This window comes from Camelus ferus, chromosome 1 (genome assembly GCF_009834535.1).
Source record: "Camelus ferus isolate YT-003-E chromosome 1, BCGSAC_Cfer_1.0, whole genome shotgun sequence".
In the NCBI taxonomy this organism is placed as follows: domain Eukaryota; kingdom Metazoa; phylum Chordata; class Mammalia; order Artiodactyla; family Camelidae; genus Camelus; species Camelus ferus.
Window position 1 is genome coordinate 49330272 of NC_045696.1, and position 24785 is coordinate 49355056.

Here is a 24785-nt window from a genome sequence, read left to right on the forward strand (position 1 = left end):
GTTCATTGAAAAAATTTAGACAATACTGAACAGTAAAAATATAATCACTTGCTGTTCCACCACTCAAAGACCATCACTTTTAACTTATTGGTGTCTATTCCTCCAGGCTTTTAGCCATGAGCATTTTTATGTGGTTGTAATAATCCTTGATATATAATTTTATATCCTGCTTTTTTCATTTAACATTATAACCATAGCATTTCCTAAGCTGTTAAACACGTTTTCAAATGTCTATTTAAATGACAGCATGTATTTCATTGTGGGAGTGTGTCATACAAGTGGCTGGTCTTAGAGCCACAATACCAAAACTTATTTGAAGGAATGAATGTTGACTTTGCTTTAATCACTTGGAAAGGTTGTATTCTTGTTTCAATGACATTGACATTCCTTGAATTATTTTTGAAATGACATTTTTGGAAACACCTTCAAAACAACCTAGAAAATTGATGTCATTATCTACACAATTAAAAAAAATATATATATATATATAATTTTATCTGCCTTGTTCCTTTTAATTAACTAGGAGTGTAAAGTTTGGCTATTTCTAATATCCAAATCCACGTTGAGGAAAAGCATCTATTAACACCAAAGACATTCAAGAGACTGCTGAACAGGCTTTGATGACAGTTTCCAAAGAGAAGCTTGAAAATATTTTGTGAAATGGCTTGGGTAAGGATAAATTATACTTTCTTACAGAGTGACTACTTGAGGTCAAAAAAAAAACCTAATTCACTTAAACAAGTTTCACTATGTTTGCTAAAAATCAGGGGTTTTATGTTACAGTCATCCCCTCGTCTCTGAGGACCCCCGAGAGTTGATTGTTGTGGAAGTCCTAGGGGTTTAAAGTCCCTCAAGCTGCTTTGTGCCTCAGGTGTGCTGTTGAGTTTCCAGATTCCAAATTTGGATACTGCTGTCACACCAACACTCTTAAAGATGTCTCTGCTCTGATGTTAGAAGCAGAGACTCCTCCAAGGTCTTGAGGCAGAAGAGAATCCGTTGTTAGAAAAAGAAAAGAAACGAAAAGCAAAAACCACTGCCTCGGGCCTTCCTTCTCCAGGAAACGTGTGCTGTTTGGAGTGTCACCTGTTTATTAGTGACTGCTGAGTACAGAGCCCTGTGCTGGGCATCCAGTTCTGCCTTGATGAGAGAGCACCCTGATCTTTAGCGGCTTGAATATGATTTGCATGGAATGGTGAAAAGAGCAGTGGCTTAGTAGTCAGGGGCCCACAATGCTAATCAATGTTACCTCCCCTTCTAACTTAGACAAATCTCTTTTTCTGACTCAGTGTCTCCTTTTGTAAAATGGAGGGAATTGGTATGGGGGCTTTTTATGAGATGATCTCTGGATTACCATTAGGCGCTGTGACTCCTTGGCTCTGCAAATGTGACCAGGAGTGCAGGAGGAGAGCGGGATGATTTGGGCCACAGGAATGTTTGTTGTACTGAGCTACAGAGATGCAGGAGTGCTTTCAAAGGCACAAGCCTGTAAAATGAGGACCAGTGTTGTATCGAGGGGGTAAAGAATCTTCCAGATGAATTGTCGTATTCTTGATGTGGCTCCTTGAAATATCAACTGGCATTTCAACCATCTCTGAAATGTTCTTCTACCCTATGAGTAGAGACTTTTTACCTCCACCTAGTTCTCTTTTTTTTGTCACCCCCAGTGTGGGGAGGTAGTCTGGGCTGGTGTGGGTGCTGATAAGAAGGGTTGTGATCTCTCTAGTGGGCTCTCCAGGGCCTTTCTCATGCCAGCACGATGAGGGCTTCAAGTGCTCAGAGGCTGAGGTTAGAATGGATAATGAGGGAGGGAAGTTTAATAGTTGTCCAGAATAAACAAAGGGACAGAAGTCTCAGGAAGAGTGAAGAAGCACTTTTCAGGAAGGAAAGGAGCTTTGGCAACTCTGGTCCAATCTCCAGTTGTCTGAAGAGGCAAGGATGAGAGGAGCAGAATGGAACATGGCTTCCAGTGTGCACCACAGACCCTGAGTCTATTACATGGTGTTACAGTGTGTTGAGACTGTAATAAAACAGACAACAGCATTCTAGAATATGGGGCCAGCAGGAATAAAGCAATAAAGCAGTCTCTTATGTCTTACTTCTGGACACTGGGCAGAATTCTTTCAAATGGCAGAGACTCTTGGTTTCCACTGACTTTGAAAAGGAGAACTGATTGGCTTCTATAAAGAGATTTCTCATACAGTGTCAAAATTCCAGAGCGCCGGGTTGACTGCCCATTTTGGCCCTTAGATCAGTGACAGACTTTGATCGTGTAACTCCGTTAGCAGTGGGTTGACGGCACTGCCCAGCAGCCTGTAGGGGTGCCAGGCAGGGGCAGGGCAGCCTGGGGAGTTTGGTAAAGCTGGCATTCCATTTGGGTGAGGACTGAAACCACATTTTTCAGCTTGACTTTTGGGACAGTGGTGATGGATGGGGGTGGATGAAGGACACTGAAGGAGTTGAAGCTGCAGCCTCTTTCACCCTCTTCTGTTGAACATCTCAAGTGGGGCCGACTTCCTTTGCTGTCTGTCTACGCCTCAGAGATTCAGTTTCTCCGTGTGCAGGATGAAAGCCTCAGGGTTTTTGCATTAATAAGTGCCTTTAAAAATGTCAGATGAGAAGTGCTGAAGACCTTTATACCAGCCACTTTTCGATCTTGTTATTTTAATACTTGCCTCTACCCTAGGCTTCATAGAAATGTAAAAGGTAATGAAGTGTTTCACATGCTGTTCTCTGTCTTTTTATTCTAATATAAATCTGTCATTGAGTGCATGCTTTAAAAACCATGTTTACTGGGGCTGGAGCACTTATTCTATGCAGCGCAGAAATGCTTATCTGGGCTTGGATTTTAGACGTATTATGTATGTTATCCATTTACACAACCAGCACAGGGAGCAGAGAAATATATTTCAAAATTGTGAGGCCTCAGTTTTAGCCTGAAAAATCTGTGGTTTTCTGTAATGTACCCTGTTGGATGAAGGTGGACCTGCTGTCCTATCGCCTGGTGAGCCAGAGAACAGGGCTGTATTCCAGCCCCCTGAGTCAGATACTCCTTTGCGTCACCTTGAGGTTGTGACTCCCCTCTCTCAGCTTTATTTTTTTTTTAGCTATAAAAGATAGGGAAAAAGGAATACTGATTTCTACGTTATGTTATGGAACAGTTAAGAAGCACTTTACTAGTATGAAAAAGATTTCTAAATGATCATTCTGTCTTACTGAGCATATTCTAAATGTTTACTAGTTGGGAGGCAGGAGAGAGAGACCAAGTCTCTGTCCTCCATCACCTCCCAGTCTAATGAGTCAGGCTATCAGGTAAAAATCAACACCGCGGATAAAGGCAAGGATGAAACAGAGAAACCTTACATACCGAGAGCTACCAGAAGAGGGAGCCATGGATACCACCTAGACGTTTCTGGAAAACAGAGCAGATGGTAGCATCTGGTTTGAAAAAGGACTGAAGGAAAGGTTAGGACTCTCCACACAAAGGAAGGAGCATATGCACAGAAACCATTAGAGAAAGCTCAGTGTATCTCAGGACCAGTGAGACGCTGAGTGTGGCTAAAAGTGTAAAGTGCAGGGCAGGGGCAACAAGAGTGAGGTCTGCGCCTGGAGGTGAGGATGAGGTTCTTTGAGAATGCCTTGAACTGCCGTGCGGTGCAATTAGACTTGCCTTAAGCCATCGAAAGCCTCAGAGAACCTAAATCCAGAAGTAATATAAGAACTGACGTGTTTTAAGGGAGTCCACTGTGGTGTCAGCGTGGATGAAGGATGAGAGGCCATGAGGGTGATGATAGCAATTTAGGTGAAAAATGGTGGCGGCATGCATTAAAGTAGTGGGAGTGGAGGCGGAGGAGAGGGCTGTGTCCAGGAAATATTTCCAAAGTAGAATTAATATTTAGTGACATTCTTAGGCATATGGTGAGAATAAGGGCTGGCTTTAAGGAAGAAAAATTGTGAATATGGGTAAAATTTGTTTCTAATCCTCTGAAATCCACTTTGTGGGTTTTGGCATTTCTCCATGAGACATTCAATCAAAATCTTCTAGACTCTTAATTCACAGTGGTGTGAATTTAGTAATTGCTGATTACAGCTTGAAATACTACTCTTGAGTGGGTGGGGATTAATATTTTAATTGTAACTTTTACTATTATTTATATTCCTAATTTTATTATTTGTATTTTATTATGAACACAAAAATTTGTCCACAGAGAAGTTCATGAGAGTGTGTTTTATGTAATGGAATCATTGCAAAACCACCTAACAGTAAATAGTTTGTTGAATCGACAGTGTATGTCCAAAGGTGATATCTAGAACAGCCATCTAAAAAGATGTAGAAGTACATTTATTGACTGAGAAAGCTGTTCAAAATGTATTAGGAAAAAAAGAAGAGTTTACAAATAGTATGGACAGTATAACCCCATCTTCCAAAAGTACATATTTTTAAATTTGTTTCAAGGCAGAGGCAGAACAAATATTCCCCCAAAAGCTAACAGTAATTATATTTGGAAGTGAAATTATCAGTGACTTGTTTTCTTCATCAGGTGATCCTGTAAGTTCCAAATTTTCATATATATATACATATGAATCATATATATATATATATATATATATATATATATATACACATATAAAGATTAAATGGGAAGTTCCCATGAAGCACCAAGATGTAATGAGTATGACATTCCAAAGTGAGATTCTGGACCAGGCTGCAAAATTTCCAGGTGATTTCAAAAGCACAGTTTTACAACTTTTAAGCCCCTCATCCACGGTGCAGGCGTAAAGTGCCAGGTGTTGGTGATCAGGGCTGTGGGGCTTCCTGGAAGGATTTCTTTTCGAAGAGACCTCTACTGTGGGTCCTGTCCTTTCTCAAGGAAAAGAGCCAAGAAGAAAGGGCTTCTAGAGGACCACTGGAAGAATTTGATGTGTGTCCCCTCTAGTGGAAGGACAGTGCTCTTGCATCTGATTCTCACCTGAAAAACTGAGAGAGAGGGACAGTCTAGATCCTGACAGATGAGCTCAAGTTAAGGTGGCTGCTCTAGGACAGCCTACACTCCCAGAGCTTGTGAGGACAAGAGCAGATAATTGTTTCCTGTGGTCCACACGCAAAAGAGAGCCAGCATGGGCTCCACGAGGCCCTGTTCAGTACAGCGCTAACGGACAGAAGTTCAGCATACTTCTGGATTCCTAGGGACTGTAGTAAGTAATGCCATCAGAAATAATGAATCGCCCACTTTATGGAAATTACACGTTAGTAATCTCCAACACTGGTGATGGGATGGTCTCTGGAGAAGCCAAGAAAATTTCTGTTAGGTAATATGTCCCCTGTCAGGCTCCGAAACAATGAAGGCATCTTATAACAGTACCAATCCAAACAGAACATCTTTGAGCGCCTCCTTCCTCCCTCAGGTTTAACCCTGGAGGGCTAGAAACCACTGTTAGTAAAAGGAGGAGGAGGGATGAAAGCCATAGCACAGGAAAAGAGAAAAGGAGGATCATGATCTCGTTTCTCCAGCTCCCGGCTTGCAGCTGGGAAGAAGACTTAACAAGTCACGTCTGGAATTCTGATAATGTAGAACTAAACATATTTAATACAGCATCAAGATTAGGTTTGGAGATTTAGGGTGCTTGTAGAATTATACCTAAAAGTGAAAGTCATGGAACTCTTTGAGTTTTCATTGATGGGCACAGAAAAGAGCATCCTCCCATCTTGCATATGAAACATTTTAAGGAGATAATTGGAGAAAAAGAGCTACTTTATAACTCTATCAACTAAGTTCTGCCTATTTAGCACTGGCTTTCAAATACATATCATTTTCCTATCTCTTAAGTCAGGGGCTTCTTTTTAAAGCTTTCCCACCAGTTACCATTCTGGTATCTTACTGTCATCTTTGTAGGGGCAAAAATCACCCATGGCCTGAGACTTGAGTGACTTTTCCAGAAGCCACTAGTGTTTTATAAAATACCTTTCTGTGGTGACAATGATTGGAGGGCCACTGATGCTGATTCCATATACAAACAGGATGTCTTCTCCCCTGCCTAGTTAATGTGTTTCTTTCACCTTCCTTTAAAGAGCAGAGGCCAAATTTCCCCCAGAATACTAACTTGTAACTCTTCAGGAGTTGACAGAACAGACTACTGCTCTTTGATTCACTTCTAGGAGGCACTGGTGAACACTGCAAATTAAGCAGTCACCTACCAAATGCTCAAACAAATCCAACCATCACTGTATGTTAGCAACCACTTTTGAGAAACTTGAAAAAGAACTTTCTTAAGGCAAAGGCAGAGAAACATATCAAATCATTTAAAAATTTGAATTATACATTTAAAATCACTCTGGGGAGCAAGATAGATATAAAACACGCAGTGTGTGTGTGTGTGTGTGTGTGTGTGTGTGTGTGTGTGTGTGTGTGTGTGTAGGGGAATTTTCCATAATATATCCTGAAGTTTGAAATAGCAGTTTAACTGAATCTGTTACATTCACCTAAGCTTTGCCCCTGATGCTACTTTTTTTTTTTTGCTACTGACTTTTATACTAAGAAAACCATTTAGTTGAAAGATGATTTTGAGTTGAAACCAAGACAGAAAATAAAATAACAAAAAGTTAAGACTTAATAAGCTTTCTTTTGGTGTTGACAGTGGTACCATAGTAAGGTTACGACTACTGAAAGAACAGAAGCAGCAAGAGAGGAGAGGACACGTTTCTCCTAAGCAGGCGGACACCTGGAAACCTATCGATTAGACGTGTGGGCTCCATGTCATTGATCAGGTAAAGCTGTGTCCCTGAATGCTTGGTGCAAGCTTTCAGCTCATAGATGAATCTTCTGCTCTGGGTATCTTGCACTCCAGAAGGTGCCCTCCACTTCGGGGTTTGCCAAATGGGTGACTGATGATGGAGACATTTAAGTTTCAGACTCTGTTGGGTAAGTGGCTATGTAGTTCCAGCAGTAAGGATCTGGGTACGTGATGTTAAGTGGGGGGGGCGCATAGAAAAGGAAATAAGGTGAGACCCAAGCAGATCAGAGGATTCAGTGCAGGAGACGTGCTCCTGGGCTCCCTGGCGGGAGACTCCTGTGCGTTTACAGAAGCTGGGAAGGGTGCTCTCTCTCCATGTTGCCAGTCAGAATGATGGTGGGCAGTAGCATTATAGGACTGGTAGTAGGAAAGAGGGCTCTGGAGTCAGACCCCCATATTTCAGTCCATTTACTGATTGTATGCCTTTGGGCAGCCCCTAGTCTCCCTGTGCCTTACATGCATCGTGAGTGAAATTTGGATAAAAGTAGTACCAACATCATAAAATCGTTGTGGGATTAAAGGAGATTATAGGTAAGTTGACAGATAGACAATCACTTAGAGTACCTTCCACATAGTAAGCGCTCGATCACGTTGCTTATTGTTACAGAAAGAAGAGAAGAAACTAATGCTTTATCGAGTACTTACCATGTGCCAGGAATTATGCTAAATACTTTCCCACTTCCTCATTTCCACTTCGTGACAACTCTGTAAGGTAACTAGTTTAAGGCTGTTAAATGGCCTTCCCAAGAACAAGTTGCTAATCTGTGACAGATCTTGGATTTAAAGTCAGGTTGTCTTTATTTCACGATAGGATACTTCCTGTCATGTGACTCAGTGTGTGATACACAGAAAAAAAGGAAGAACAGATGTCCATTTCAGAAGTCCATGTTTCTGGGAGCTAATGAACTGTCAGGTTTCTCCTTCAATTAGAGATGCTTTAAGATGAGTGACTGGCATGCTGTTCACCTGTATCCATAAGGGAAGGCTTGTGCTGGAAGAAACAACCCGCAGATTTCATTGGCTTTTCATAGAGGTTTAGTGTTCTCACAGCAAGGCCAGTCAGTGTGGATGGATGCGGTGGGAGTGGAGCTTCTGCCCATAAGGACCTAGGAGCCTGCCTTCTTGCCATTCCTGGAGTCCTCGATTGAATCCCCTGCCTGCAGCTAGCAAAAGAGGGGAAAGGGTGAGACTGGCACATTTAGACTACTTAAGGGCCAGACCTGGAAGTGGGCACATCGCTTTCCCCCATATTCCTGATGGCCAGAATTTGACCACATGCAAAAGAGGCCAGAGAAGTAGTTTGGTTGAGAGCGCAGGAGGAAAATGGGTTTTGTGACTAGACAGTCTGTGCCACAGTCTGCTCTTCTGGTCACTAGATATTAATTTCACCCTTCCTTCCAAATTCAGAACCCGTTGTTCCCCTACCCAAGGGAGACAGGTCTAAGTCCCAGTAATTCCTACATCCAGCTCCAAGTCCAGGATCTCTGGGCAATTCACGGCCCTCATCAGGCTTGAGGTGGAGCCTCTGGTGACCTGTGTAGTGAAAAAATAAGTTATCAGTTCCCACTCTTCACCCCTCCACACTACCTCTTTTCCCCTCAACAGACGATGGTCAAGCAATATACAGTTTAAAACACTTATTTGGAGAAGGGCAGAATGGGAGACAGAGCATGCTTCTGAAACCATCCTGGCTGCGCGTTTTGAACAGCCTTTGCCTGGCAGCAGAGGAGGTGACTTGGTCAGACCCAGAGTTGGCTCTGGGAGGAACTCCCCTGTCCCTCTGTGCCCATGACCCTTGTGCCACCCCCTGGGAGTTTCTTCCTTCTCTGTTTTCCTCCAGGGTCACATCTGAAGTGGGCATGTGGGAATAATTCTCCCCAGCCTGCTTCCTGCTCGTGCACATTTAGGGGCTCAAGAATCATCTTAAGCCTTAAACAATCGGAAGCCTCGTTAGAGCAAGCTTGTGATTAGTTTGGCAATATAACTTCCTCAAAGACTCACCGGGCTTCTGACCTATTTGCTTCTAATCAGTAACCACACTGAAGTTCTTTCCTGGACATAATTCTCAAGCCTGATTTTTTTTCTCTTCCCTTTCATCTCCATGTATCCCTCTCTCAGCCTCCTGGCAGCTAACTTAGGCTCACTGAAACAACAGGCTTGGATGCCAGGATGTCCTCCTTACCCTGATCTTTGCTACAAAGTCACTGTGTGTCAGCAAGAGTCTTAGTGGATCTTTGGAGCTCAGGACCTTTTCCAGTCTTCTCTATTACTATTTGGAGTCCAGCAGTAGTTGGCTCTTCTAAATTTATAACATTCTCGATCTTGACTTTTTTCTTTCAACCTCTGCATGAAAAACACTCCTTTCTTTTCTAAGCTCCTGCACTAAAGGCATTTAAAGTAAGCAGCATGCTTTTCACTCTACCTCTTTCTAACCACTTCCCTCACAGCTTCAGGCTCGGAAGCATGTGGTCCTTTTGTTAAGTTATTGCAGATGACATTCACGTGAAATGTTTGGCCAGGGATCATCAAGGCTCTCCAGCTCTCTCCGCTTGCCGTCTTTACATCCTCACTGTCTGCTATCTTACCGCTAAAACGATACCACACATTTTAGGCTTTCAGTAAGCCAGCAGCCTGGTTTCTATCCTAATTTCTGCATAAGACAGAGAAGACTGACTGCTAGGACCAGTAACCCCAAAATATCAGTGGCTAACACATCAGAAGCTTACTCCTTCCTTATGTAAAGTCTAACTGGCAGCCAGGGTAGAGCAGGACTCCTGTCTGCACAGACACTCAGGACCCCAGCTCCCTGACTCCTGCGGCCCTGTCATCTCCTAAGTCTCGAGTCCACGGCTGGATTTTCTGTACCAGGTCTCAGACTGCCTGGAATGGACTCACACCATCTACGTTCTGTTGGCTAGAACTCATCAAAGGCCACATCTAATTGCAAGTTAAGGTAGAAAACGTAGTCTAGCTGTGTGGCCAGGGATAAATGGATGTGAGTTGAAAGAAGGACTAATCTGTCTGCACCACACTGCCTCTGCCCTGAGTTGCTGAGACACTCTCAGCGTAGCATCTGAGAATGTAGGAGGCGAGGACAGCCTGGTGCAGGGAGTGTCCCCCTCCTGATGGATACATGTCAGTGTGCCCTTGAGATAGCAAATTAATTTTCCCCTAGATTTTATATGGAGTAAAACCCTTGAATACTGGAGGGGCACTAAATGCAAGGTATACTGTCGTATTTTCAGCTTTCAACAATTGTTCAAGTCTTATTCTACAGAAATATTTATGATTGGTTTGGCGTTCCTAGAGGAGAACTGACTCTTTGACAGGAGTTCCTTCTAAAAGACACCATCTGTCCATACAAATCCCTCCCTGTCTTCTCCATGTCAGAGTGTTTTACGTAGAAGTCATCATTATCTCCTTGTTATTACAGATACTTATATAGTAGGAGATGTAAGATCCCAAATAAAGTAAAATCAGTAAGATCCTAGCCCATCATCTCTAGAAGAAGAGTTTAAGCTGACTACACTACGGATCAAGTCATGTACTTTGCTAAAATACACATGCTGAGATCTACTTCTGGAGATTGAACTTGATTTAAAAACGCCCAGGATGACCCTGATGTTTGTCTGGTTTGGGGATCACTGTTCAGAGAAGACCACGTCGTCCTTGTCTGTCCAGATTCTGAGTCAGTATCTTTGCCCTGACTGTGTAACCTGGGACTTAGGATCGGCGTGCTCTGGGAGCTCTGGGTTTTGCACCTGGAGCCAGGCGGAAGGACCCTCTCCCATCTTTCATTTGGCTGAATTACTGAATGGTTCCTTGTTCTCTTCTTATCTACTACCTAAGCCTGTGAGTTCTCTGGTAGCTAAATAATTAAAGGCAACTTGACAATTTTCTAAAAAATCATAAAAGGCTCTTTGTGGCGCTGGCCTGTGTTCGAAAAACGAAACAGACTTCTGAGGCTTGGGGTTCTCTTTTCTTTATGTGAGAGTAAAAAGTACGTGTAAGCAACTAACGCAGTGGGGGAAAGCTCCAACCTTGGGGAGCTTTGCTAGTGGCACATGCCGGGCAAGAAAGAGGGAAATGGCTGTGTCTGCCAGAAACCTGCTCCCGCCTCGTCCAGTGCGACCCGCGGGCCCAGCCCGAGTTGATGAAACATTAATGCTTAGTCATCGCCCAGCCAGGAAGGGTGGGGCAGGGATGCATGTGGCCATTACCTTCAGTTCTAGGAGAGGAAGAGGTTGGGCTCTGACCCTGCAGAATTTGAGCATCAGAGGTGGGTACCCCTCCATCCTTCATTTCTCAGGCATGGAAATGATGTACGTGCAACAGTGGTTCTGGAGATTTCTTGTGTGGTCAGAAGACACCGCTGCCTCTTTCTCTTGTTCCATCCCTTCTCTCTCCATGTTGTAGCAGCAGGAAGAACCTGGACCCTGAAAAAGACCTGAACTCTTATTCTGGCTCTGTGTTTAGCTAGCTCTGTGACCTTAGGCAGCTCACGCGGTGTCTCTGGGAATTTTCTCATCTGTAAAAGAAGAGGGGGGAACCTGGGATGTCTGGGATCCCTTGCTACTCTGTTATGGTTGTGAAGGCTTGTGGTGACCTCCCTGCCTCCAGGAAGTCCTACTTGGATCTGGAACAATGGACTATCCTTTGGGGAATCACTGCCTGAGTGATATTTTAGCACATGTTTAAAGGTGATGGTTTTGAAGAAAGAATTCTAGGCTCGTCTTGGGCGTTTTGTGGAGGCAAATATGTGAGCGTTTTGACATCTTTCACCAAGAAATTTTAAAGGTATATAAATAATCAGTTTATATCAGAGGTAATAGGGAATTTTTCTGATGACCTGTGGAGTAATAGTAAGGGATGTTGCGGCTTTGCTAGTGCTTGGGGGGGAGGGGGGGCCCGGGGAAGGCAATCAAGGGCAATTCCTGTGATGCGAGGTGGTGAGATTGCCCTCAGAACAGCAGCTACAGCTATTTGATAGTTCATCCTCTTATCCTGGGAAAAGTGTTAAAACCCCAGGCTGTCTTTTCTTCCACCGAGTAAGTGATGTTTCCAAGAGAATTGAGAAAATGTCTAGTAGCTTTCAGGTTTCTGATGCTGCCTTGAAGATGAAATGCAGCCAGGACCCAGAGGCAGAGTGGTACAGACTGGGCCCTGATAGAAACTGAGGTAGTACCCAGGTGTGTGTTTACAAACAGGGACCACATTCACAGCTGCCTGGATCTCATCCCAAAGGCCAAGTCATTGAGGGTCATTTTGGTATTTAGAGAGTGTGTAGTTAATGTGGGTTTTAAGCTGTTAAATAGAAGCTAAGTCAGTAAAGTTACTCATCCAACTGTCTCAGGATGGCTGTGAGTGGGGTGGGTCTGGGTTTCAGGCAGGTGTCTGACAAGGTCTTCTGTGTTACCTGTGGGGTAAGATGGAGTGCTGTGGGCCAGCAAGAGTATAGGTGGGTGACTTAGTAACTGGTTAAATGAGACCAAAAGGATTAATTAATGGGTCACTGTTGATCTCTCCCCCTGGCCACAGGGATTTATTCTTGGCTCTGTCCTGTTTGTAATTTTTAGTAATGTCTTGTGTGAGAACGTTGAATGGCATACTGAAAATATGAAGCAGATTCAGTGAGATGATATTTAGCAGAGGCCCATGCAAAGTGCTACCCTTGGAATCAGGATATTAGCAGCCTAGGAACAGTGTAAAGAAGGCATCGTTTAACAGCAGGATGTTAAACACTTTTACATCCTGTTACAGTTGGCTGTAAGCTCAGTTTGAACCGATAGTGTGATATGCCTGCCAAAAAGGGTAATGAGGTTCTGGACAGCACTCACAGAGCCTCTGTTCCGTGCCGGGCAGAGCGCACTGGAGGAAGAGCGGGCTGTTGAGGGCCCTGGGCTGAACAGCAGAAGCTGGCAAACTGGGGGTGCATGTGGACAGGCTGGAGGGATCGAGGGGATTTATGCTGGATTAGGAGAAGGCTCGAGGGTGGGTAATTCTCTCATCAAATCCACAGCACTCTTCTGTGGAAGGGCATTTCAGACTTATTCCGGGTGGCTCCAGAGGAACAGGACTAAAGCTAATAAGGAAGTGATGCAGTGTGGCAGATTTCAGCCCAGCACGTGGAATTGCCTAATGACTTACCTAAAAATTAATGTACTAGCCTGGGAGAGAGTGAATTTTGCATCATCAGGGTGTCCAAGCAGAAATGGATGAACACTCCGAGAGCAAATTGTAGAAGGGAATTTAAGCAACATGTGGATCGATGACCTCTGATGGGCAGCCTAGGCATTTGGTGTTCAATGGATAGGTAGAAAAATTGCAGAGAAGCTTTTAGATGGCATAGCCCAAGACTAGTTTTAGACAAAATCAGCCTTCACTTGGTCGGTCTCCAGTTACTGGATAATCTTTGAGTGATCTTATATTGATTCATGAGCTGAGGCTGACAAAACCTTCAGAAGAAAGATTAGGTTTTTTAGGAAACTACAGTTAGAGCATAGGAAGAGTTCTGGGATGACAATTAGGAAGCAGGAGCGTGGTGTATGGTGCCAGAATTGATCTCCAGGAGTGACCAGGCAGGTTGCTATGACTCAGTATCCTTAGCTATAGAATAGGATTCAACTTCTATTTATTCTTAGAAACTCTGAATTACAGGTTGTGCTTTGAACAGCCCCAGGGCAGAGGTATAGTAAATTATAAAAACACTTTGCGGGACTGTGATGTATATTACCAAGGAGGAGTTCCTTCTGAGCTTGAATTCCTTTGTTGAACAGATCTCTGTATGAATACAAATAATCATTAGAGACAGCTGGCTTCTGCTGTGCATCACTCTTCACACATCCCTGTCTCTTCTTCCTGGGAATTTTGCCAGAAGGGCTGGGAGCAAGTGTTTGGGTAAGCAAGTGGGGTCTGCTGTCTGCTTCTGTAAGGCCCCGGGGGATGTATTGATTCTCCTACATCTGTAACATCAGGGAGGAACATGAGTCTAACAGACTGGGATAAATAGACTATGCAGGGCCAGCTCTCCTGAGCTGTCTTTGTTGATAGGAAGGCCAGTGAGATTAAAGAGGCAAGGTCATTGGCACTGTCAAGAGTAGAAAGTTTCTGGGACTCCTGCCTATTAAAGCTGTTGGGAGGGGAAGAGAGAGGGGAAGATCTGGGAGGCTGAAGTCCATCCTTTTCTGTTCTGTACTACTACACCTGCCCAGAAATCTCAGCCGTTCCCGGGATTTCAGCAATCACCTGTGAGCAGAGGACCTCCACATCCATATCCCCGATCCCCATTTCAGACCTGTGTAACCAGATTCCTATTTGACACGTTCGTCTGAATATCACACAGGAATCTCAAACTCAACATGTTCAAAGATGACTCACCAGTCCTCCGAAATTACTTCTGCCTTTGCATTTTCTTTACAAGTGAATGACAGCACAATCCACCTAGTCATCCCAGGAAGAATGTTTTATTCATTCATTCATTGATCTGAAAGAAAATATTTATTTTACTGCATGCTCTGTACCAGGCAATGTTTGCTTGTTGTCAGTATAGTAGTTAAAAAACAAAACCCCTGTCCTTAAGACAGTGCATTTTAGTGGGAAGAGATTGGCCATAAGTGTGGTAAGAATAACAACAAAAATAAAACAAAACAGGTACATATATAAAAAAAGCTTGAGATGATAATAAGAGCTAAAAAGAACAATGAATAAATGGGAGGTAGAGGGGTTGGGATGTGGTCAGAAGCTACTCTGGCCAAGGTGCTCAGGACAGAAAGCTGAGGAGCTGACGTCAGAGTAAATGATGACAGTCTGCTGCCATAGGAAGATCTGGGGGAACATTAAGTGCAAAGACCTCATATCTATGTGTGTTTCTGTGTGGGCGTGCTGTGTAGGTGTGTCTGTGTGTATACCTACATACCCACATGTATATATGTATATGTAAATATACATGTTGTATGTACACTATATATATACACTGTATACATGTATACATATATATGTGTGTGTGTGTGTGTGTGTGTATATATATATATAATAAATTCTAATCCAAATATAGAGTTAAAAAGTACTACATAAGGGATTAAATAAAATTATAAGACCTACACAAGGTTACGTAAACAAATATTAAAATAAATGGGAAGAGATGAAGATAGGCTATCAGTGATTTTTATTTAAAAGCAAGAATAGCAACAAAGACTAGCAGTTATTTAAAGGTGAGACTAGCAGTCACGTCGCTACCAGACCACACTGGTGATCCACTTACTGATGAAAGAGCCCTTCTGTAAAGTTCTAGAGGTCGTCCATCTGCCCGTGTTCCCGAAGAGAAAGAGCTCTGCAGGTTCATCCAGCACCGTCCCTGGTTTCTCACTGAGTCACTGAATCGAGGGACTTCGGGGAAGTCAAGGAGCATGCCAGTTTTAAGTTTAGCTTGTTTAAAAATGTAATTCCTGTTAACACGATTAATGAGTTACAAGGAAAGTAGGTCTTAGAATTATGTAAAACTGAAAGTCTGTAAGCTATGAACCATACATTTTTTTCACTCGAACATTTATTGTGAGCCTCCTATACCAGGCACTGGACTAATAAGCCCTGAGAAGTATACGAAAGTATATGAACACTAATTAGATACAGAGCTTTCCTGTGAGAAACTCAGAATCCAGTGGGGGGGGGGGGATTGTATATATATGCCTGTAATTCAAGATAGAAAGAGATTAATATCCTATGTTAAGATTTTAAGGTGATTCAGAGGAGGGTGAGATCAGTCCCATCTGGAGGAGATGAGAAAAGGCTTCAGGGGTGACGTGGTCTTTGAGATGGCCTTTGAAGGGCTGGTGGAATTTGAACGTGTGGAGAAGCAGAAGGAGATGGAGCAGTGAGAAATGGCAAGAATGTCCGCGGGGATAGGCATTCAGGCTCTTCACACATGTTCTGGTTCTCACCTCCTGTGAGGCACATGGTAGGACTGTACATCCCTGCGCATTTGAAGTTTGTCATGGCCACATAGCTTGCTTCAGTCAATGAAATATGAACAGAATGTATGTGCATTACTTCCAGGCAGAAAGATTACACAAACCACAGATTTCTCCCCACAGTGCTCATGGAGGCATGCACCAAGATGGAAATCCCATCAACCTGGGTCACTGAGTGTTTAAAATTAGCAAAATCTTCTGACTTCTGACAAACCTGAACAAAACTATTCAATGAATAGCTGCAATATCGGGCTATTTGTTATCATAGCATAGAATGTAGCCCATCCTGACTAATACAGGGAATGTGTGAAGTTCAATCTGGCAGAATTAGGGTATATGAAAAGCAGTGGTGGGAAATACATAATTATATCATTAGAGCAAAATGTGAAAAATGCTCTAATTAAGGTTAACATTCTCAACATAGAACGGTCTTGTAGCAACAAAAAATAAAACCTTTAGACCAAAATAGATAAGTGGACAAAAATAGATACAGATTTTGGTAAACAATAAGTGTATAAAAATGTTAAGCATTATTGGTAATTAAGTAAATTCAAATAATGAGATGGCATGCTCTGCCTTCACATTTGGCAAAAACATTAAATATAAAACATGGATATCCTCCCATGTATTTACTAATAGGAATACAAATTCCAGAATTTTCTTGGATACAGTGGAGCTGTATGCATGAATGGCCTTAAATTGAACTCAATCAAGTGATACCTCTTCAAGAAATATTGCTGTGTATTTTTCACTAATTAAGTTTCTTTTATTTTAAAGTTACTTAAACCAACCATAGATAGATATGTCAAGCAAAGGTATTTTCGGAAATTTCGATGAATCTAGGGACACAAGTAATGGTTGAAAAGCCCGGCTTTGGGAAGAGCAGGAGCCAGAGCAGCTTTGGGGATCTCATCACCAGGAGACTATGGTCCTTCCCTCCAGAATGTGCCGATCACGTGACCTGGCTGGGAATAACACCCAAGCTTCTGTGTCTTTCAGGTTCAAATCATTTCCAAATTCCAAAAATAAATGGGTTAATTTGAAAAAAAAATAAAAATAAAAAAAATAAATGGGTTAATTTGGGTCTGGTATATAGCATTGTACCAATTAGTTATGGTCAGAAGGGCAAGATTCCACAGCTTATATATAAATATAGAAGACATCTGTGGGTGGGCCAGGTGGTTCCCAGACAAGAGTTGTAAGGGGAACTTGATATGAGTCCTAAGGAAAAAATCAAAAATGGGAACAAAAATGTGTAAGATGCTCACCCAGGCATGATTTATAACAGCAGAGGAGAAACCCCAGTGTCTAGTGGAAAGAGAATGTTTCTGTAAATTATGAACAGCTATTATTGCCAGTTAAGACTATGCTCATGAAGAATTGAGTGATGTGAGAAAAGTGCACCTGATATAATAAGTGGAACAATTTTATAAAAGTTTTAAAAACACCACAAAAAAATCTAAATATTAATTGAAGTTTAACATAGGTGGTAGTGATGATTATAGAAAATTAACACTTAGATTTTAATATTTTCTTGATTTGTATAATTCCCTACAATGGTCACATCTGACTTTTATAATGAGCAAAGTAGGATATTTTAAGGAAACATATAAAGGCAGTATTTTGTAATGTTGAAACTCCAGAATTAAGCATTCCGTGTTTGTGTTTTGGTTCTGCAACTTACCAGCTGAGCAGTTTTGGTCACATGGATACAAAAGCCTGAGCTTTGGTATCTGAAAAACGGAGAAATAATAATTTTTACTGCCTAGGGCTTTGTGAGCATTAAGTGCATGTAAAACTCATAGCCTGCAATTGTGTCTAATGTGATGAAAGGTGACTATTGTTGTAATAATAATACAACAGGTTCACAGATGAGGGACATCTAATCCTGACTGAGAGAGCAGAGGATGTGACATTTAGAATGAGTCTTGTTCTATTCATATTTATTTCTTGAATTAGGGTGCAACTGAGAATTGAATTTTTTTGAAAGAAATCTGGAGACAAGTCCACTAATATAAACATTCTTACAGTATATGGATCTTCTCCACCTTAAACATACCAGATCGCTTCTGAGCTTTGCTCACACAGGAAGGTCCCTGGGTCTAAGCAGTACAGCTAAAAGGCCCAGTTCTCCCTGTGTGCTCTGAGCCTTGAGCATCTGCAGGGGGGCAGGCTAGACCAGCTTTGATGAAGAGTCAGAGCAGTGTGACCTCTAGGCTCTGGTGCAGGCAGACCCTTAGTCTTTCTGTCTCTTGGTATGCGGATGGCCTAGGGACCGCAAGGCGGGGACCGCTTGGTGCCTGCCATCTGTACATAAGCAGCGGGGTAGGGGCTGGGCGCTGGTGGGCATTTCCCATCCTCAGCCCTATTTCTGTCTTCATGCTCCCCTTCCTGCCTCTCCATATCAGTACCTAGAAATGCAAGTAGGATTCAGAAGCTGAAGCTGTCTCACAACACTTTTTTAAAATGGGCAGATAGTTCCAATACATTTTTCTACATAAGCCTTAACTATCTCATTCGGCTAAAATTCTCCAAGCCCCAAGGTACTCCAGATTATTTGTGGATAATGGGAAAAGCAGAGCCATATTAATAACTTAGAGGCCAAAAGCAAGAAAAAAGTAATCGTTCTTACTTTCTAGTATTATTTTGTTAAATCCTAATCCTTGAAAAATTGTATTTCAAAGTAACACAGAATTTTATGTAAGTGGAAATTAGAAGACCTTTGTCTTTCATACTTCTCTGACTTTGCAAAAAAAACTCGCTTTACTGAGATATTGTTGACATGTAAAAGGCTGTGCATGATGTATACAACCTGATGAATTTGGACATAGGTATACACCCGTGAAAACATCACCACAGTCTATGCCATAATCGTATCTATCACCTCAAAAGATTCCCCCACCTTTTAAATTCATTATTGCAGGCGCACCTCATTTTATTGCACTTCACTTTATTGTACTTTGAAGATACTGTATTTTGTACAAATTGAAGTTTTGTGGCTACCCCGCTTCGAGCAAGTGTATCAGCACCATTTTTCCAACAGCATTTGCTTACTTCATATCTCCATGTCATGTTTTGGTAATTCCTGCAATATTTCACATTTTTCATTATTATTATTTGTCACGGTGATCTGTGATCAGTGATCTTTGATGTTATTCTTGTAATTTTGGGGGGACACCACAAAACTGTGCCCATGTAAGACAGTGACCTTAATCAATAAATGCTGTGTGTGTTCTAACTACTCGGCTGACCAGCCATTTCCCCATCTCTCTCCCTCTTCTTGGGTCTCCCCATTCCCTGAGACACAACAATATTGAAATTAGGCCAGTTAATAATCCTATAATGGCCCCTAAGTGTTAGTGAAAGGAAGAATTCTGCATCTTCCACCTAAAATCAAAGGCAAGAAATGATTAAGCTTAGTGAGAAAGGCATGTTGAAAGCTGAGACAGGCCAAAAGCCAGGCCTCTTGTGCCAAACAGTTAGCCATGTAGTAAATGCAAATGAAAAGTTCTAGAAGGAAATAAAAAGTGCTACTTCAGTGAATGCACAAATGGTAAGAAAACAAAACAGCCTTACTGCTCATATGGAGAAAGTTTTAGTGGTCTGGAAGGAAGATCAAACTAGCCACAACATTCCCTTAAGCCCAAACCGAATCCAGAGCAAGACCCTAACCCCTTCAGTTCTATGAAAGATGAGAAGTGAAGAAGCCACAAAAGAAAAGTTGACAGCTAGCAAAGGTTGGTTGGTTCATGAAGTTTAAAGAAAGAAGCTGTCTTCATAACATCAAAGTGCACAGTGAAGCAGCAAGTGCTGATGCAGAAGCTGCAGTAGGTTACCCAGAAGATCTAGCTAAGATCATCCATGAAGGTGGCTCCACTAAACAACAGATTTTCAATGTAGACAAACAGCCTTCTATTGGAAGAAGATGCCATCTAGGACTTTCATAGCTAGGGAGGAGAAGTCACTGCCTGGCTCCAAAACTTCAAAGGACAGGCTGACTCTCTTGTTAGGGTCTAATGCAGCTGGTGAACTTTAAGTTGAAGTCAGTACTCATTTATTATTTTGAAAATCCTAGGGTCCTTAAGGGTTATGCTAAATCAACTTTGCCTGTGCTCTGTAAAAGGAACAACAAAACCTAGATGACAGCACATCTGTTTACAACATGGTTTACTGAATAGTTTAAGCTCATGGTTGAGAACTACTCAGAAAAAAAGATGTCTTTTAAAATATTACTGCTCATTGGCAGTGCACCTGGTCACCCAAGAGCTCTGATGGAGATGTACGATGAGATACATGTTGTTTTCATGACTGCTAACACAGCATTCATTCTGCAGCCCACGGATCAAGAAGTCATTTAGACTTTCAAGCCTTACTATTTAAGAAACACATTTGATAAGGCTGTAGTCTCTGTGGATAGTGATTCCTCTGATAAATCTGGACAAAGTAAATTGAAAACCTTCTGGAAAGGATTCACCAGCCTAGATGCCATTAAGAACATTAACAACTCATGGGAAGAGGTCAAAATATCAATATTAATAGGAGTTTGGCAGAAGTTGATTCCAACCCTCATGGTTGATTTTGAGGGATTCAGGACTTCCATGGAGGAAGTAATTGCAGACATGGTAGAAATAGCAAGAGAACTAGGGTTAGAAGTACAACCTGAAGATGTGACTGAATTGCTGCAGTCTCATGATGAAACTTGAATGGATGAGGAGTTGCTTTTTCTGGACGAATGAAGAAAGTGGTTTCTTGAGATAGAATCTACTCCTGGTGAAGATGCTGTGAAGATTGTTGAAATGACAACGAAGGATTTAGAGTATGACATAGACTTAGTTGATAAGGCACCAGCAGGGTTTGAGAGGATTGATTCCAGTTTTAAAAGAAGTTCTACTGTGGGTAAAATGCTAACAACAATGCATGCTACAGAGAAATCATTCATGAAAGGAAGAGTCAATCGATACAGCAGACTTCGTTGTTGTCTTATTTTAAGAAATTGCCACAGCACCCCCAGCCTTTGGCAACCAGCGCTCTGCTTAGTCAGCAGCCATCAACATCGAGGCAAGACCCTCCATCAGCAAGAAGATTATGACTTGCTGAAAGCTCAGATGTTAATATTTTTAGTAATAAAATATTTTAAATTAAGGTATGTTTATTGTTTTTTAGATATAATGCTATTGCACACGTAATAGACTACACTATAGAGTAGACGTAAGTTTGGAATGCACTGGGAAACCAAAAGATTTGTGTGACTTGCTTTATTTCAATATTTGCTTTAATTGTGGTAATCTGAAATCAAACCTGCAGTATCTCCAAGATATGCTTGTATTGTTACAGTGATGGTGATGATGATGATGTGTGATAAAACACTTAACATTATCTATCCTTTTAGCAAAATTTTAAGTGTATAGTATTGTAAGCTGTAGGCACTATGCTGTACAGTAGGTCTCCAGGACATATCCTGCATAACTGAAACTTCATACCCTTTGACTAATATCTCTCCATTTCCACCTCCCCCCAGCCCCTGGCAACCACTATCCAATTCTCTGTTTGGATAGTTTTAGAGTTTGACTGTTTTAGAGTCCTCACATAAGTGGTATCATGTAGCACTTGTCCTCTATGTAGGCATTTATTGCTACGAACTTCTCTCTTAGTACTGCTTTTGCTGTGTCGTGTAAATTTGATGTATTGTATTTTTGTTTTTGTTTGTTTCAAGATACTTTCCAATTTCCTTTAGATTCTTCTCTGACCCAATGATTGCTCAAGAATGTGTTGTTTAATTTTCATGTTCTGTGAGTTTTCCTTTTGTTTTTTATTTCTAATTCTATAACATTGTGGTTAGAAAATATACTTGAAATTATTTCAGTCTCCTTAAATTTGTTGACTAGTTTTGTGACTTAGTATGGAATCTATCCTGGAGAATGTTCCAGGTGCTATTGAGAAGAATGTGCATTCTGCCATTTTTGGGTAGAATGTTTTGTGTGTGACTTTTAGGTCTAATTGGTAATGGTGCTGGTCAAGCCTGCTGTTTCCTTATTGATTTTCTGTCTGGATGCTTTATCCATTATTGAAAGTGGGATTTTGAAGTCTGCTATTACTGTATTATATCTGTCAATGTTTGCTTTATATGTATGTAGGTGCTCTGATACTGAGAGTGTATATATTTGTAATTGTCATATCTTCCTATTCAATTGACCCTTTTATCATTATCTAGTGAACTTTTGACTTAAAGTCTATTTTGTCTGTTGTAAGTATAGCCACCCATACTCTCTTTGGTGAACATCTGCATGGAATTTCCCCCCCACTTTTTCACTTTCAGCCTATATGTGCCCTTAAATCTAAAATGAATCTCTTGTAGATAGTATATAGTTGGATCTTGTTTTTCATGCATTCAGTTGCTCTGTATCTTTTGATTTTGAGTTTAATCCATTTAAATTTAAAGCAGTTATTGACAAGTAGAGACTTACCACTTTACTCATTGTTTTCTGTCTGCTTTGTAGTTCTTTTGTTCATTTCTTGCTATCTTCCTTTGTAGTTTCTTTTTTTTTAGTAATATACTTTGATTCTTCTTTTATCCTTATCTCTTTTGTATCTACTGTAGTTGTGTGTGTGTGTGTGGTTATCATAAGGCTTGGCTAAAACTTATAGTAATCCATTTTAAGCTGATCATAACTTTAATTGCACTCTACTCTTTTACTTTTTCACTCACTTTCTATGTTATCGATGTCAGAATTTACTTTTATATTGTGTATCCATTAACAAATTTTTGTGGTTATAGTTATTTTTAATACTTTTGTCTTTTAACATTTATACTAGGGTTAAATTTTATTTATAAAGTCATTAGAGTGTTGCATTATTACATTTTTGTCTATTTATCATTACTGGTGAGATTCATATGCTTTTGTGTTTCTGTTTAGCATCCTTTTATTTCAACTTAAAGAACTGCTTTTAGCATTCCTTGTAAGAGTTCTAGTAGTGACAAATTTCCTTTGCTTTTGGTTGTCTTAGAAAGTCTATCTCTCCTTCATTTGTAAGGACAGTTTTGCCAGATACAGTATTTTTGGCGGCAGTTTTTTCTCTTGGCTCTTGGAATATGTCATTCCTCTCTTTTCTGGCCTGTAAGGTTTCTGCTGAGCAATCTGCTGATGATCTTCTGGATTCTCTTTTATGTCGTGAGTTGCTTTCATATTACTTCTTTTAAATTTTTCTCTTTGTCTTTGACTTTTGAAAATTTCTTTATAACATGTCTTGGTGTAGACCTCTTTAGGTTCAACATATTTGAGGTCTTAGGGATTCATAAATCTGGATGTCCTTTTTCCTTCCACACGTTTTGAAAGTTTCCAGTCATATTTCTTTGAATAAACTTTCTGTCTCTTTCTCTTCTCCTCTGAGACTCACAAGTCCTGTAGGCTTTTTCTTTCTTTCTCTCTTTTTTGTATATTACCAAATGACCTGTCTTTGAGTTCACTGATTTCTTCTGCTTGATCAGATCTGGTGTTGTAGCTCTCTACTGAATTTTTCAGTTTAGTCATTATATTATTCAGCTCCAGAGTTTCTGTTTGGTTCTTTTTTTGTGGTTTCTATCTCCTTGTTGAACGTTTCATTTTGTTCATGTAATATTTTCCTTATACTCTTCAGTTGTCATTCTGTGTTCTTTGGAAGCTCAATGAACTTCTTAAAGATAATTGTTTTGAATTCTTTGTCAGGCAGTTTGTATATCTCCATTTCTTTAGAGTCAATTACAAAGCTTTATTTTGTTCCTTTGGTGGTGTCATGTTTTCCTGATTTGTTGTGATCCTTGTAGCCTTATGTTGGTGTCTGCATGTTTGAAGAAACAGTCACTTCTTGCCTGAGCAGGCCTGGTGGTGGTGTCCACTGACAAGTCTGATCCTGGGGTTCACTGGCAGGTGGGCCTGGTGTTAGGGTCCACAAGTGGGCTCACTCTCTCCTCCTCCCATAAGTGAACTTGTGGGCCGATGGGATCTCTCAACTCTGTACTGTGCCAGGCTGGGGATGCAGTGATGTGGGTAAATGAAACTGTTCTTACCTTTTTAAAGAGTCTTTTCTTGCTCTGAGCTCCACCTGGGTTCTGTTCTCTCACCTGGATTCCAGAACCCAAATCAGTTATTTTTGTCTGTGGATGATTGTTAAATCAGTATTTCTGTGGGGGGATGAGAGCTAGGACCTCCTATTCTGCCACCTTCTCACATTTTTCTGAGTTTCTGTTTCCACTTCACTCCCTTTTTGTTTTCTCTTTAAATATGTGCTAAGCATGCCTGATGGATCCAGTACAGGTCTTGGAGAGAGCTGATTTTGACTGGCCTCACCCCCCCCTCCCATTCTAATACTCTTCAAGTCATGGTTGTGATAACAACCTTAGAAATATCTTGGCTAAAGTTTTTCATTTTGAAGTTAATGGAAACAGACCCAGAGATGCTAAGTGATTTGCTTAAGGCCTTACAGTTAGTGTTGGAATTCAGGCATTTCATTGCCTACAAAGTAAAAAGCAGCTAAGCTATGCTTGATTAGTTAGCTAATTTACATCTTAAAGATTTCTTGACACCTATAGCCCAAATGGACCATGAGATTGGACAAAAGTAATTACCTTATTATTGCTTCCTCTCCATTTCTCCTCCATAGAGAGAGGTGTGAGAGGCATACCTCTAAGACAGCAGTTCTCCGTCCAACTCAGATTAGAATCACTTATTTTGTTTGTTTGCTTTTAATAACAATACCAGGTCTTATTATAGGCCTATTAGTTCAGAATCTCTGAGGATAGGCCCAGGAATGAGTATTAAAAAAAAAATCTCCCCAGGTGGTTCTAATGTGCAGCTAGCATTGAGAACCACTAGACTAAAAGATTGTTTCCTTGGTTTTTTTGTTTTGTTTTGCTTCTGGTCTCACATTTTTTCCCCCGTGTCTGCCTTTCTTTTCCCTTCTCTCTTCCTTATTCCCATTCTCTTTTCTGATTTTCTTTTCATTATCTGTAGTATGGAATTGAAGCTTATTATTATATATTTGTTGTATGTATTG